The sequence below is a fragment of the Pelodiscus sinensis genome, chromosome 1 (genome assembly GCF_049634645.1).
Source record: "Pelodiscus sinensis isolate JC-2024 chromosome 1, ASM4963464v1, whole genome shotgun sequence".
Lineage (NCBI taxonomy): Eukaryota > Metazoa > Chordata > Testudines > Trionychidae > Pelodiscus > Pelodiscus sinensis.
In genome coordinates this window covers 103,334,052-103,350,332 of record NC_134711.1, presented here as the reverse complement: position 1 = coordinate 103,350,332, position 16,281 = coordinate 103,334,052, and the positions used below count along the sequence as shown (strand labels likewise).

At 47.3% G+C, this 16,281-nt stretch overlaps 1 protein-coding gene across 4 annotated transcripts in view; it reads right to left on the bottom strand.

Annotated features, from left to right (window-relative positions):
- The window catches only part of PTN (pleiotrophin), a 104,949-nt gene extending 89,007 nt beyond the window's left edge, over positions 1-15,942 (bottom strand). For 2 of the 4 annotated variants that reach the window (XM_075940122.1, XM_075940124.1), the window contains exon 1: positions 15,497-15,936. The gene's annotated coding sequence lies outside the window, so the exon portion shown is untranslated. Of the gene's footprint in view, positions 1-15,496 lie in introns of all 4 variants that reach the window. The other 2 variants (XM_075940134.1, XM_075940138.1) reach the window with 2 other exon arrangements.
- Positions 15,943-16,281: the final 339 nt, after the last annotated feature.

Below are 16,281 nucleotides of genomic sequence, written 5' to 3'. Positions count from 1 at the left end.
ATTCAAACTAGTGGGAGGCTAGCCCTCCCCAGCTGTCCCTGGTGGCCACTCTGGGCACCACCAGGGAAACTCGTATGCCCCCCTCCAGGCCCCGGAACCCTTAAAGGGGCCCGGTCTGGCTACGGTGCCCGTGCCAGGTGCAAGCCTGCCAGCACCCAGCTAGCAGACCCTGCACCTGGCACGGCTTGAGCCAGGCACCCAATGTCTCCCAGCCCTCCCCCTCTTCCCGGGACCAGGCTGGCGGCTCCCGGGAGCTTGCCCGGGACCGCAAGAGGCGGGCACCCTCCTGGGCTAGTGCGGACATCGTGGATCTCGTCCACAACCTCCGCACTAGGCACAGGAAAGCAGCCGTCTAGGACAGGAGAGCTGCCAGCCTGGCCACCCAGGAGTAGGTGTGCATGAAAATCAAGGTGGTCCTCTGAGACCCCCGACCCTGAGCCCTGAGCTTACAATGGCCGTACTGGGTCAGACCAAAGGTCCATCTAGCCCAGTAGCCTGTCTGCCGACAGCGGCCAACCCTAGGGACCCTGGAGGGGATGGACCGAAGACAGTGACCAAGCCATTTGTCTTGTGCCATCCCTCTCCAGCCTTCCACAAACTTTGGGCAGGGATACCACTCCTACCCCCTGGCTAATACCACTCCATGGACCCAACCTCCATCACTTTATCTCACTTCCCTTTAAACTCTGTTCTAGTTCTAGCCTTCACAGCCTCCTGCAGCAAGGAGTTCCACAGATTGACTTTGTGAAGAACAACTTTCTCTTACTAGTTTGAAGCCTGCTACCCATTCCTTTCCTTTGGTGTCCTCTAGTCCTTCTTTATGGGAACTAATGAAGAACTTTTCTTGATGCACCCTCTCCACCCCACTCATGCTTTTATAGACCTCTATCCTATCCCCCCTCAGTCTCCTCTTTTCTAAACTGAAAAGTCCCAGTCTCTTTAGCCTCTCTTCATATGGGATCTGTTCCAAACCTCTGATAATTTTAGTTGCCCTCCCCTTTCCCACCCTCTCCCCCTATGGGGAGGACTGGGCTGACTCTGCGGGCTTCTGGGGGTGGAAGCTCTCCTGCAGCCCCCCGATTGCCCCCTCTCCCCAGATGGTAGCCTGAGGCAAGTGCAGCCGGTCTGATGGCCGAGTGCTGTGATGTGCCCAGTGTGGGCACTCAGGGCACTCCAAGCCAGGACTGCTTTGCAAGCGGGGCACCCCTGAGAACTGTCTGTCCGGGGTGGGGGTCGGGTCCCTTTAAGCACAGCCCTCGGCTAGCCTGAGGCAGCAGCTCCACGCTCTAAGTCCTAATCTGATGCCCTGCCGGCACTGCTTCCGGCCATCCTTAACCCCGGTTCAGGGTCCACTTAATGTGGACATGCTAGTTAGAATTAGCAAAACGCTAATTCGAACTAGTTTTTAGTTCTAGATGCATTAGTTCGAATTAGCTTAGTTCGAATTAACTAATTCGAACTAAATTAGTTCGAATTAGCGCTTTAGTGTAGACATAACCCTCATTGTTTAGCAATTTTCTCGCTTCTGATGTCCTTTCTTTACTGTTACTTTTTTAGCCTTTGACTACCTGACATTCAAATTCTTTTTTGGTCTTCCTAATTCTATTTTTTTTACACTTCTCTTGCAAGAGTTTATGCTCCTTTGTATTTTCCTCAATAGGATTTAACTTCCACTTTTTAGACAATGCCTCTTTGCTGCTTTGACATTTCTCTCCCCAACACTCACTGTTACCAAGCAGTTCAGTTATATTCACTTCTAGGGTCAGATGCTGTGCTCTGTTCAGGACCAAATCAAGATTTTCCTCCCCTCTTGTTGATTCCAAGATTAGCTGATCCAAGAAGCAATCACTTGAGGTGTCAAGAAACCTTCTCTCTTCATCCTGTCCTTAGATGGCCTGTGCCCAGTAATATGGGGATAGTTGAATTTCCCCATTATTATTTGTATAGCCTCTCTAATTTCCCTGAACATTTCACAGTCACCATCCTGGTCAGGAGGTCAGAAGTATATCCCCACTGCTATATTCCTTTTATCCAAGCATGGAATTACTTGGATAGAGAGCTCATATGGTACAGTTGATTCATTTAAAATTTTTACTTTATTTGATTCTAAACTTTCTTTCACATATAGTGCCACTTCCCTATCATCATGGCCTGCTCTGTCCTTCCAATATATTTTGTATCCTAATATTACTGCGTCCCATTGATTATCCTCACTCTGCCAAACTTCTGTGATTCCTATTAAATCAATATCCTCATTTAAAACAAGGGAATCAAGTTCACCTGTATTTAGATTTCTAGCATATGTGTAATAGCACTTGCAAAAATGCCACTTGTTAGCTGTCTGACATTATGAGATATAACTGATGGGACTTATTTTCATTTGACCGTTTCTCATCAGATTTTATTAATATTTTATCATCTTCCATCCTCTCCTTCCTACTTGAATATAGAGAATCTCCACTACTAGATCCTCCAGTAAGGAATATCTCTGTCTGAATCATGTGCGCCTCCACACTTGTCGGCTCTTCCCCAGCCCTTCAATTAAAAACTAAGAGTTGCATAGGTGCACTTAGGAGATGCACTGCTCCCTTGTGCCCCTACCAAAATGTTAATTGCCCCTTCCCTGTCCCTCTTGATGGCCTTCCCTGCACTCCCTCCCTGTGCAGGCATCAGTCATCTATGAAGAGGTGGGGGAAAACCAACAGGTGCAAAGGATGGAAGGGTGTCACTCTGCACCCCTATATGAATTAAACCAGTCCTTTGTTCTTCATCTGTAAGCAGAACCACATTCACACATGCATTATTTGCCTTTACCTGAAGTCTCCGCAGTTTCCTTACTACCAAAATGATTTCCAGTGTAAGACACACAATACACAACAGTCAAGCAATGTTTCTTCTCCCTGACTTTAGACGTCTTACTTCTGCGTGTCCTCCCTTTAATTTCAGGCTGTAAGAACATATTTTGTTCATAGATATCTATCTAAATAATATCCACACATTTCACATAGATTATGAAGATCAACGTGACATTGGATTTCACTAGAGAAGAGATCTTACATAACGCTCTTTGGTGAAGAAGAATGTAAATAGCAGACCAGGTATTTCAGACAGGGGATCCTTTTATGCACTCTTAATCCTTCTGCCAGCTGGCATCAGCAACCTCTTTATTCAAAACAACTGGTTTAGTGATGGGATTAGAACTTTACTGCTTATGTGGGAAGTGTCGATTTAAAGAAGAGATTGATTTGTCATTTACAAGATGTTTTATGTAATTGGGAATTCTAAAATCAAGTGGCATCTTTGTGTTACACCTCTTTACCCAGAATGCTCCACCAGTTCATTGACATTTCACATCACTGCTGATGTCTGGGTTTGGGGAACAAAGTAGGAGGTTGGGACAAAAGTTTATGTATACCTGATTCTTTTCCATGCACACATGAACATTCTCCATTGCATTTCTAAAAAATACTTCTGATCCACAAACCCTGCAATTAGCATACAAAATCAGTGTTTCTAATTATAGGAACACTTCCTATTCTATATAATCATAAATAATTTAAACTAAATTATAGTACATGTCAATTAAATGAACAAAGAACATTTTGTAATGCATTATACTTTTTTTCATTTGGTTGTATGGTAATTTTCAAATTCCTGTAATTCTCAGTAAATCTCCCTGTCAGTGCAAATTAGTGAGGTTAGTGAAATTCTACTGTGTTTGTTGTCTGTATTTTTTTAAAGAGGGTTATTTTAAAAATTCAGGCTCATTTTTTACGTTTTTACATCACTATCTATAAAGCCAGGAAAAGTAGCGGTCATCAATCGAACCACACAAGACTCAGAAGGAGGCCAAAACTTCTAGAGTGAATAAAAGAGTTCCTCCATACCAACAGTGTAATTCAAAAAAAGGAGGAAGTCATTTCATACTTCTCTATTTTTCCTCATTTTTTAGAAAAATTGATTTTTTTCTTCTTTTGAAAAATTTTGATCAGCTTCATCATATGCAAAAAATTGAGAAAAAAATATCAGATTCTGAAATGTTCTCATTTATTTTTCTAATTCCAACCAGTTGTACTAAATACATGCCACGATTAAGTGTAACAAGTTGGCCCCTTTCAAAGCTAGAAGCAAATTTTGATCATACTGAATCAAATGTCATTGGTATGAAGATCCTCTTTCTATCTTATTCTTTCTATCTTATTCCCACTATTTCAGACTTCATCATGACATTTTTAGACATAGGAAAGTTGTAATTGGCCTATGGACAGACAATTCTGGAGTGGGTAAGGGAGAGAAGTCCACATTTATAAGGAGAAGGGAAAAATAGTTCTCTGGAGGACTGAATTTTCAAATAAATGGACAACTGGAAGCTGCTCTGTGGTTTGGAAAGCTAGAATAAGTCTTTGCGGAGACAGTAAGTCAGGCAATCAAAAGCCCATGATGAATTCATTTATCATATTGTTCTGAAATTTATCACAAGGATTTCATATTTTTATATATATATATATATATATATATATATATATATATATATAAAAATTGTGGCAATCTTTACCATTATGTTCAAAGATTGCTTTGTGAAGCATCATTTGAAAAGTCAAACTTCTGAATATTATTGTCCTGGAAAAATGTGTGAGAAATATATATAGAGCTACAAGATTCTACTGTAGAACATTGTTATAACATGCTCCAAAGTGGAGAAAAGCACACCCAATCCCATTTTTCATAGACAAAGTCACACTGACACCCCTGACGTGCTAAAATACTATCACCTGCTTAAGCAACCATTCACCAGCAGGGGAGAAAGCATAAAGAAGAAATTAACATTCCATCACAGTGAAATAACTCTCAGGGCATAAGGTTAACGAAACACATAAACCTTTGCAGAACTATGACCTAAGTTTGAACAGAGGTGGAGACTTCGTTAATACACCCTGTACACACATAATGCACCTACACTTAGAGCTAGGCGGTGTGGTGCCCAGCTCAAGCAGAAATATTTGTACTAACTTTTATTGTGCTAGTGCACTAAAAATACCTCACCCCAATGCCCCAGGCATGGGGCAACCACTCTTGCTGTAGCCCCCCCAACCTCTGTCCCACCCCTGTCCTGCCCCACTCCTTCACACATGCCCCATCCCTGCTGTGCCTTCATCCCACCCCTTCCTGTCCCTGCTCTGCCCCCTCCCCCATGCAACATGAATCAGGGTATTATTGGGGGGCCTGGCACGAGGCTGCATCAGAGGTTGGCCTCCCTCCTGGACTCACTGTGGCAGCTCCGCTCCACCCCACTGCCCTTTCCCAGCCTGCTGCACTCTGCTTCAGCGTGGCGACAGGAAGCCCTGGGACTGGGCCTCTCTGCTTCCTGTTTTCACCGTGAAGCAGAGCACAGGGAATTGGGAGAGGGCAGAGGGGTAGGGTGGAGCAAACTATCAGGTTGCTCTGGCTCCTGCTACCATGGTGAGTGGAGGGGGACTCTTGCTGCTGCTCTGCACCAGACCCCCAGGTAATGCCCAGCTCTGCTCTGGGCCCCATCCATAGGACAATTGAGGAGGCCACTGTGGGATCCCCCAAAGAGCAAGGCCTGAGATGGCCACCCTGAGCTGCCCTATGGACAGGATGGTTCAGGTAGCTACAATAGTACAATCAATGACATGTGGTTTCACGGGCTAGCTGTCTCAAGTGCAAACTCCATTTCTAAGTGTACGTGTAGACACACACAGCTAGAACCATCTGTTACACACCCAGCAAACTTTAGTCCAAGGGCTCTCAAACTGGTTGTCATGACCCTTCAGGGAATCATAAGGTTATCATGTGGGGTGTGGCAAGCTGTCAGCCTCCTCCCCAAACCATGCTTCACCTCAAGCATTTATAATAATAGGTGCTGGAGTAGGGAGGGTGCTGCCACACACCCCAGTTTGCTGCTGCACCCCCTGGCTTACAGTAGTTTTCATAATATTCAAGACTTGCAGCTTTGTTCAGTGGCTCTCAGCAACCCCACTATAGAAATTATCCCACCCCTCCCTCCTGGGGAAGTCACACTCTGGGGCTTGCTATGTGAACAGTACAAAAGTTTGAAAACAACTGCTCAGACCAAGCTCAAAAATAACATTTAGGCCTAGTGGCACAAAGGGATCAATCCCCTTTCTTCCCCCACCTGGATATTTTTGGGGCTGGAGAAGTCTCTAGTAACATAGATTCACCTGCTACACCACCCAATACCCTGTGTAGTTCATTCTCCCTGTTGCAATCCACAGCTGGTGGATGGTCTCTCTCAACTTGTTACCAGCTGGAAGATTTTAGAGCACCTCCTGTCTCCTGTAAACTCTGCCAGCAGGGTGTGGTCTATATAAAGCTGACCAGAGACGAGTAGTAACGGCTTCCTGGTGGCTCTTCCCCTCTGATGCATAAGTAAGACTAGAATGGAGCCCACAGTAGAGTGTACAGGCGACCCCCCGACTTGCAAATGCCTGACCTGCAAGCCTCCCACATTTACAGCTGCCCTGCTCTGGGAGCCGCGTGGCTGCCTACCACCCAGCACAGCTCTCGGCCAGCCAGCTCAGTGTGCTGTTTGTGCCGTGGAGCCACCTCCCACCCAGCACAGCCCCCAGCTGGATCATGGCGTCGTTTGTGCCGTGCCATGGGGTTGCCTACTGCCCAGCAGAGCCACCTGGCTCCAGGAGGCAAAGTGATCCAGGAACAGAACCCCCATTCTTAACATTGCCCCTATGGGCAATAAAGGTTCAAGTTATGATGGCCCGACTTACGACGGTTCCCCAGGAACTAATTAGTTTGTAAGTGCAGGGGTCACCTGTATAATTCATAGAATCATAGAACTGGAAGAGACCTCAGAAGGTCATCAAGTCCAGCCCCCTGCTCTAGGCAGGACCAATTCCAACTAAGTCAACCCAGCCAGGGCTTTGTCAAGCCGAGACAAACACCTCTAGGGATGGAGACTCCACTACTTCCCTAGGTAACCCATTCCAGTGCTTCACCACCCTCCTAGTGAAGTAGTTATTCCTAATATCCAACCTGGACCTCTCCCACCACAACTTGAGACCATTGCTCCTTGTTCTGCCATCTGTCACTACTGAGAACAGCCTCTCTCCATCCTCTTTGGAACCTCCCTTCAGGAAGTTGAAGACTGCTATCAAATCCTCCCTCACTCTTCACTTCTGCAGACTAAACAGACCCAAGTCCCTCAGTCTCTCCTCATAAGTCATATGCTCCAGCCCCCTAATCATTTTGGTTGTCCTCCGCTGAACCCTCTCCAATGCGTCTACATCCTTTTTGTAGTGGGGGGCCCAGAACTGGACACAATACTCCAGATGCAGCCTCACCAAAGCCGAATAAAGGGGAATGATGACATCTCTGGATCTGCTGGCAATGCTCCTCTTAATGCAACCTAATATGCCATTAGCCTTCTTGGCTACAAGGGCACACTGTTGACTCATATCTAGCTTCTCATCCACTGTAACCCCCAGATCCTTTTCTGCAGAACTACTACTTAACCGGTTGGTCCCCAGCTTGTAACTATGCTTGGGATTCTTCCGTCCCAAGTGCAGGACTCTACACTTGTCCTTGTTGAACCTCATCAGATTTCTTGTGGCCCAATCCTCCAATTTGTCTAAGTCATTCTTTACCCTATCTCTGCCCTTAAGCGTATCTACCTCTCCCCCCAGCTTAGTGTCATCCGCAAACTTGCTGAGGGTGCAATCCATCCCCTCATCCAGATCATTAATAAAGATATTGAACAAAATCGGTCCTAGAACTGAACCTTGGGGCACTCCGCTAGAAACCGACTGCCATCCTGACATCGAGCCATTGATCACTACCCGCTGGGCCCGGCCTTCTAGCCATCTTTCTATCCATCTTACCGTCCATTTATCCAATCCACAATCCCAATCCTTTATCAGCAGCAAAGGAATATACAATATAGTCAATGGAAAATACAGTATAAACAATGGAAAAACAATGTCTGCCAAGTAATCACTTTACTTAAGCAACATCTCTTACGAAGATTAGCAAAAACATCTGACAACATGTGAGTTAGACAAGGAACGGGCCAAAGGGACCACTCTGCAAAATAAAGATTAAGCGAGCATGATGCAATGAGGATCTCTGAATCAAATCTTTCTCTGCCTCTGAATGCCTCTAAAGGCATTGAAAATTATAGCGATTGGCTTGGAGGGAAACTGTAGTAGTCGTTTTTCCTTCTTCCATGCCATTGTATGCTCAGCTGCACCCAGAGAGGCTGCTAATAGAAACAAGAGACTCTCACACAAACAAAAACATTGTTGTGACCTCTGGGAACGCAATGATCCAAACAAACAAGCCAGTCAGGTGGCACGAGCCACTGGGAGGCAATCAGAGCATCTCAGAGGCATTCCCCCAGCACCAGAAGGGAATCTGATTCACTAGGTTGGCAAATGTAGCTTTTTCCTAGAAAAGCAAAGGGAAAACCATGTTGGGCAGGCGGAGTAAGAAACTTATAATATTTCTTTTTAATTTGGGGGAAGACAATTTCTGGATTGATATTTCTTATGATTCCAACTGAAAAGTGAGAGAAATGCTGCCCTATCAGCAAAACAGAGAGCAACAGGAATGGGAATATTTTTCTAGTTGGGATAAGATTATGATAGTTGTAATCACTCTGAATAGTGCCTCACTTTGCAAGTAATCCCATTGCAATTAATGAGACAATTCGCAGTATAAATTAAGGGTGTCAGAATGGTATTTTCACTATTTGCTATCAATCTATGAAGCACTATTACAGACATAACTTATTTTGAATAAGGAGAAAGGTGTCCTTTCAGAATTCTAATCTTATTCCAAAGAAGTCTGTCCTTACTTCAGAGCTTTGCCCAAGTAAAAACTACAGAATTTGGTCCCTGATAAATATTTATTTCCACTAGGGAGAAGAGTGAGGAATAATTTGAATGTAGCCATCTTGAAACTGCACCAAAGGTTTTTAGTTCAAATGCCACAAAGCAGGATTTAGACTTGTACCCCATGATACTCGGCAGTGCTATAATACTGTTAGGAAAGCATTAGATTGTTAGAGACACCATCTTGCTGGGAAGATATTATTCCCAAATCCCTTCATGTACCATTTCTGATGGAAGTTAAAGATCCCATTGCACTTTTTGAAAAAGATTCTGTGATAAAGCCAGAGGGTGTATAATGAAAAACATGCCCCTGTTTAACAAATCAGGGTCAGGGAGAATGTCTGGGCTGGGGAAAGAGATAGCTTGGGGCTCTCAACGCACACCTCCTTATCTATATGTATTTTGTGTGTGTTCTGGAACTAAGATATATATCGGGGTCAGCAACTAGGCGACTATCCAATAAGCATATGCTTATTGGATGGTTGACTAGTGACTCAATTAGTCACTCCTCCTGCTCCTGCCCCTGCCCCTTGCTGCCTCTATCGGAGAGAGGAAGCAAGGGGGTGGGGAGCTGGCTTAAAAGCGGATGGGGCTGCATGGTGGGCAGCTGCTTCAAGGAAAGGGGCTGCTTCAGGGGTGGCTGGACCATGTGGCATGGGGGACTAGGGGTGCTCTAGGGACTGGGGCTGCTCCAGGAGTAGCTAGGCCACGTGGGGGAGTGAGGCACCTCTGAGCTGGCTGCCAGGGGCAGACTGGAGCTGAACTGGGATGCAGCAGCTGCAAGGAGGAGGGGAGCGGGCTCTGGGATTCTGTTTTCCTGCTTCGGAGGAGGGCAGGGGGGTGCAGAGCCATCTTCTAGCTGCCTTCACCTGGGAGTCTTACTGGAGCTGAACTGGGATGCAGCAGCTGCAAGGAGGAGGGGAGCGGGCTCTGGGATTCTGTTTTCCTGCTTCGGAGGAGGGCAGGGGGGTGCAGAGCCATCTTCTAGCTGCCTTCACCTGGGAGTCTTGTCCCCATCTCTTCTAGCCCACCGCTCTCCACCCTGTTGCACAGTCCCAGCTCTGTGGCCTCAGGGCTCCTTGCCTCCTTTTCTGCTTCACGTTGTTCCTAGCAGGTGGGCTAAAGATGGTGTGGAAGCCATGCCCAGCTGCCAGTACCCCCGCTGGGCCCCCATTAGAGGGTGAGTATTGTCAAGCTGCAGCTCTGGGGCTGGGCAGCAGCAGCTGAGGGGAGAGGAAAACAGATGGGGTGTCCCCCTGCCCCAAAGTCACGTTGGTGCCTGGGCATCTGGGTTCATGGCAGGAAGGCAAGGGTGCCATGGACCAAACCCCCTCAGGATCCTGACCCCAGCAGGGCTGGACACCCTGGGGTCACCCACCCACCCCTGCCTTGCCCATTTCCCTGAACACCCACCCCCGACCCACCGTGACCCCAGCTCGTGCTGGTAGACTGGACCCAGTGCCAGCTTTCTTCGGAGGTGGGGAGAAGCCCTGAGGCTCTGTGCCACATCCAGCTTCCAGAGAAAAGCACACGCACTGCTTCTCCCCTACCCACAGGAAAAGACAGAGCAGAGCGAGGCGCATGGTGGGGAGAGGAGCAGCGTGGCCCAGGGAAGTAAGGTTAAATTTTAGCACGCCACGTCAGAAAGGTTGATGACCTGTAATATATATCATTCATCACCCTGAGGCCACTGTATATTGTAATCTCTTTTACTCCTTCCAATTGTTTTATGTCATTTTAGATCTTAAGGGTTTGAGGCTAGTGTCTGTATCTCCATATAAGCTTGCACAGTAATTAGCATCTTTTGGGTAGCTCTGCAAAAGAAGTAATAATAATGTCCCATGCTGTGAGATCATTACTGTGAAGTGCACAATGGCTCCTAGGTTTTCACTGTGCAGTGAGCATCTAATTAATTGTGTTCTCTAGCACTTCAGAATACCTGTGAAAGATATAAAATCCAGCCTGTTATGTGATCATTGTACAATTTAAATGCTACCCGATTTTAATATCTATCTTACCTATAGTCCAGAAATCATCTTAAAACAACAGGCAGGCAAAGTAATGTCAAAGTGCTCGTAACACTAAGATGAACAAAAGCAAAACACAAGACCGGGGGCTCACTATAAAAGTCATTATGCTTATCATTGCTTGAAATTGAATTGACATGCTTTCAGGTGGCTTAGACAGATTTAGGAGTGTTATTTTAAACCAAGTAATGAGGTATGTATGCTGATTTCCACAACCATCGCAGCATGTGTTGTTTGACCATATTTTGGTAATTCCTCCTCTCCCTTCTTCCCGTCCCAGACAGCACTTGGATAACATGATAAAGAGCAGGACTGCATGTTTTACGTTTTTTAATCCCGTTACCCCAGGACTTCCCTGAGCTCTGGAACTTATGTGGGATCAGAGGTAGAATCTGTTCCTTAGAAAGAAAGCAGTCAGACCTTGGAGAGGAAATAACTAAACCTCTGTTCCAAATGTACACTGGGGATACATCTGCATAGCAACTGGATACCCACGGCTGGCATTACCAACCAATTTGTGTTTGTTGGACACAGGCTGTGTAACTGTTTCATGCTGAGTGTACTCCCAGGTTCGGGTCCTTTCTGTCACTTAAGGGTAAGATGCCGCTAAACACTTGAGTGCACTGAAGAAGTCCTATAGCATTATTATAGCCTGTATGGAGAACATAAAATCTTACATGTTGGCACCAATAAGGACTTTCCCTTTTCTGTACTGAAAAGGTTGTTGAAGCTTGAGAAGGGCTGCAACACACTAATGTATCAGACATTACATAAACAGCGTCTCTGCCAACTCAGAGCTAATAAAAATATAAGCAGCAGATTCCATACAGATTGCCAACTTTTACTTCATTAGCTAGGTGATTCTCATAGTAAAGATACTGGGATCAAAGATGTTTTTCTCTGTTGCTGTTACATTGGGCACCACCTCATTTTCATACAAGATCAAACATATACAGCACTCATCTAAGAACCCAAATGTAGTTCCCTGCAGCTTGAAACCCACTACCCCTAGCCATGCTACTAACCTCAATTATAACAATTGTTTGACAGTCCTTCCCCAATGGTATTATTTGTTCACAAGCAGCTACTCTCTAATGGCAAATGTTTAGTTACAACTCCGCTATTCGCTCAAATATCTCTTCCTTCAGTCTTTGTTAATAGTGCATGCAGGATTTCATTTTCTAAGAATTCATCTACTTCTTCTATCAGTACTTAATCTTCATCAGAAGTCATTACTGAGTAGTAGTGAAAAACAACAATTATTTCCAAATCATATACAACTGTAAAGAATGAAACTGTGACAAGTCCACAATCAGCAGTTGATGCAGCTTTGGGACAGGTGAACAGGACACTGATTATGGTGGAGAATAGTTTCTTGCTCTTGATGGTTTAATGCCCCTATTTTATTTACTTGGAAAGAAAACAAATCATTGCTGGAGACTGTTCTATGATTAATCTAAAGACTATGATAAATGAATACTAGCAATGTATTCTATGGAGCTAAAATACTAATTTCATCATTTCACTAACAACTAATCTACATGGGTTTCGTTGCACTGTATTTCCAGAGGCATCCTCCATTTTCAATGCAGTTAGTAGGAATTTGGTGGTGGACAATGCACAGGCACAAGAAACTAGAACAGATATCTCTCCCCACAAAATTAATGTCACCATGAAAGCTATAGCTTCTAACAAATTGCTTGACCACTGCCATCTTGAATGCCATGTCGATTAGTTGAGCCAGAGTAGCAATATTCCTATAGTAATTGTTACACAGTTGATTATTTTAGCAAAAAGCAGTTATCCGCATTTACATGCCATAGCTCACCTCCATATGTTTTGGCCTCAAATTTTACTTCCTTTGAATAAAGCTTTTTATACAAGACTTCCAACTATTGGAATTGAGGCTTTTTGCATTTTAACTTCTCCCAACTCCTCTGAAATTGACTATAAATACCTTACAATACATGCTTTGCTACTTCACCCTAACCAGCTCTATAGAGAAGGAACACATTCAAAAAGGCACAATGAAGATTTTCAAAAACACCTATGTGACAGCAGCCTTCAGGACTTTGGCATTTTTTAAAATGTTATCCTTTATGTCCACATGATGCAAAACTTCCCAAAATAACCTAAAATATGGTTCCTTCTACTTATCTCAAAATACCAGAGCCATATCTGAAATTCATTGCTGCTGTTGACTCGGTACATAATCAGTGTCTTCAGTCAATGCTTAACATGCATTAACTAATAATACCAGGATATGGATATAAATTAGAAATACAGACCTTAAATGGCTCTGATTATTTTACTAAATATATACAATTGTCAGATGCCGGGCAAAATACAGCTGTGGGCCAGCTCCATCTTACCAAGCTGTTAGATCCAGCCCACAGACAACATAGCGGGAGCTTCAGTGAGGATGCCTGCCCTACCCCCGCATGCCACTCAGAAAAGCCAGCAGCTGGGTCCTGTTTGTCTGGAGTTCGTGCGCTGCCCCAAACTCCAGCACAATATTGCAGCTCTCATTGGCCAGTTTCTGGACAAAAGGAGCTGCCTGCTTAAAGAACAGACAGTGGACAAAGTAAGCCTCCCTCCTTCTTTCGGGCTTGCAGCTGTTTACAGATGCACATGGCTCCACAGCCAGCTACTCTGAGCTTCCTGACAGGGCATTGAAGGCAGGGAACCTGATGAGCTGCTGGCTGGGAGTTGCCCAGGTAAATGTCTTGCAGACACAGCCTGCCTCTGGCATCCCAGCCCCTCCTTCCCTCTGCCCCCGCCCCACATAACCCAAACCTTCCCTGTCTCCTGCACCTATACCCCCTCTCAAACCTTGTACCCTAATCCCCTGCCCCAGGTCACAACCCAAACCCCTGGATCCCCTCCTACACTCCAATCTCCTGCCCTGGGTCACAAACCCCTCCTTTACCCATACTACCTCCCAGATCCCACACCTCCTTCTGCACCTCAGTCCCTTACCCCAAGCTCCCTTCTATACCCAATCTCCATCCCAGACCCCACCCCAATACTATGGAAGGGCGCACCCCTTGACTCCTTTCCAAATTCTTGGAGTGCCCCCATCAAAAATTATTGCCCACCCCGATCAAGCTAGAAGTAGTAGTTTGATAGCACCATGGAAACTGAGACAAATAAAAGCGTAGCACTGAATGGATGGAAATGAAGCTGCAGTTTACGCTTGAGGCTTCCCAGAATGCTAAGAACAGAGAATACCTTGCAAAATAAGCTCCCTGTGAACAAAGGAGAAAAGTCCAAGGAGAAAAGTTATACTCTCAGGTAGAAGTCAATAGTGTTACATTGTGTATATACATCAGTCTCACTGACAGCAGTTTGGGCCAGTTTTAAAAGTCTTACAGGAAGCAAGGAGAAGGTTCAAAACAACTGAGCAGTAACAACTCTAGAATTGATCCATCATCACCTGTTAGTTATTTTAGCAGCACTAAAGTAGGGATCAACTAGGATAAGCAGGTTAACTCCCGTGAGAGTCAAACGGGGTTAATGTGCTTATGAGAGGGTAAAGTCTGGCCCAAAGTCTCTGGGAGCCAAGTGAGAGTATTGCTGGCACCATGCAAGGGGGCATCCAGAGCAGGTTCGCCTAGGTGCAAACTGCTGGCCTGCCTTCTCAAAACACTTTCTGCCCACAGGTCACCAGGGACCCAGGCTTTTTTCTTTCACAGCGCCGGGTTAAGTTCCGCCTCCTCTCCCTTAGCTTTTCAATACAGCCACAAATCGATCCGCCAGCCTTTCCTGCCAAGTGATTAGCAAGCGGTGGCTAAATGGAGCTGTGCGCAGTTGCCTTACATCCAAGCTGAGCGCAGAGCACAGAACGGATCCATTATCCTATTAGCCCTTCGAGTAATCCTCGGCGGCTCCCCCCCCGGCCTGCACAACCCTCCAGGCAGGGGAGCGGGAGCAGCTGGGGGGATTGTCCCCTTGGAGTCAGTGAGCGCTACTGGCGGGGCTGCACTCCTCGAGGTCTCTTTTCCGCTGCAGCCGTCGAGCCCCGTGCTGGGGAGGGGGCAGGTGTCTGGCTGCGGCACGCTGCCAGTAAAGCCCCCTAGGGCCCGGGAGGAGGGGGACGGGCTCTTCTGTCCCAGAACTTCTCTGTGGGCTCCGGGCCGCCACAGCCGTGCCCGGGGGAGAGTCAACTGCGATAAGCCCGAAGTGACAGGCTCGGATGTCGGTCACTGCTACCAGGAGCAGATGGGGAGAGTAGCGGCTCCTGCCTCTACACCGGCCCTGAGAGGACCAGCCCCGCTCCCCACCGCCCCAAGCTCTGCTCTCCTCGGGGCCCCCGGAATCCGCGTGCCCCCGACCCCTCTCAGACCCCTCCCTTTGCCCCCCCGGGGAGAAGCCGCGCAGGGAATTGCCCCGCGCCCACAGCACGCGTGTCCGCGCCGCGCTCCCACTCCGCGGGGGCCAGGTGAGCCCCGCCCAGCCAGGCGCCCTCCCTGGAGCAGGACCCCTCAGGTCTGAGAGAAGCCCCGCACATACCCCTCCCCCCCCCGCGCTGTCACTGCCCCCGGGGCAGGAGAAGGCGCCAGCCGCGCCGCGGGGACTTACGCGGAGTTGCAAAGCGCCCCGGGCTGCCTGCGGTTCGGAGGGACGGTCGGACGGTGCTGGGCTGCCTGGAGCGCGGCGCCGGCCCCTCTCCTGCGGGCTGGCTCCGGTCCTGACTCGCCGCTCCCGCGGCCCCGCTCCTGCTGGGCTGGGCTCCCCACGCCTTGGGTGCTCGAGGCAGGAACTCGCCGCTCCTCGCTTGGCCTCCCTGCCCCGCCGACTGCGAGCGCGCGAGAGAAGAGGGAGAGAGGCAGGCAGAGCGCGAGCGAGCACTGTGCACTCGTGTGCGCTGCGGCTGGGGAAGCGGATTAAAAGCAGGTCACCAGAGGGGCAGGCTCGCCCACCGCGGCGGGAGGAAGGCAGGGGAACGGGAGAGGGACTAGGATTGGCGTTGCTCCGTTACTGCTCAGGAAAGGTAGCTGCAGGGTAGCCTCTGCAACGCCACGTGGCCTAGGCACTGGGGCTCTGGGCCCCAAATAGGAAGCTTTGTTCCGAAAAAGAAGCGTTACATACAAACCCTCTTCTGGTGGGGACCGTGTCTCCCAAATTCCCTTACTTGGAGATGCCCTATCAGTTCAGGGCTGGATTACCTAATAGGCAGACTAAGCACCTGCTTAGGGCACCAGCAAAGCAGGGGCACCGAAAAAAAAAGAGATTTTATTGTATAGTATTGTTTTTATTTTGAATTACATGGGGGGGGGGCACCATAATCTTTTCAGTGCTTAGGGCCTCTAAAGGTCTTAATCCAGCCCTGAGGATCATAAATGGGGTGCTGGCTCAGGAGAGCT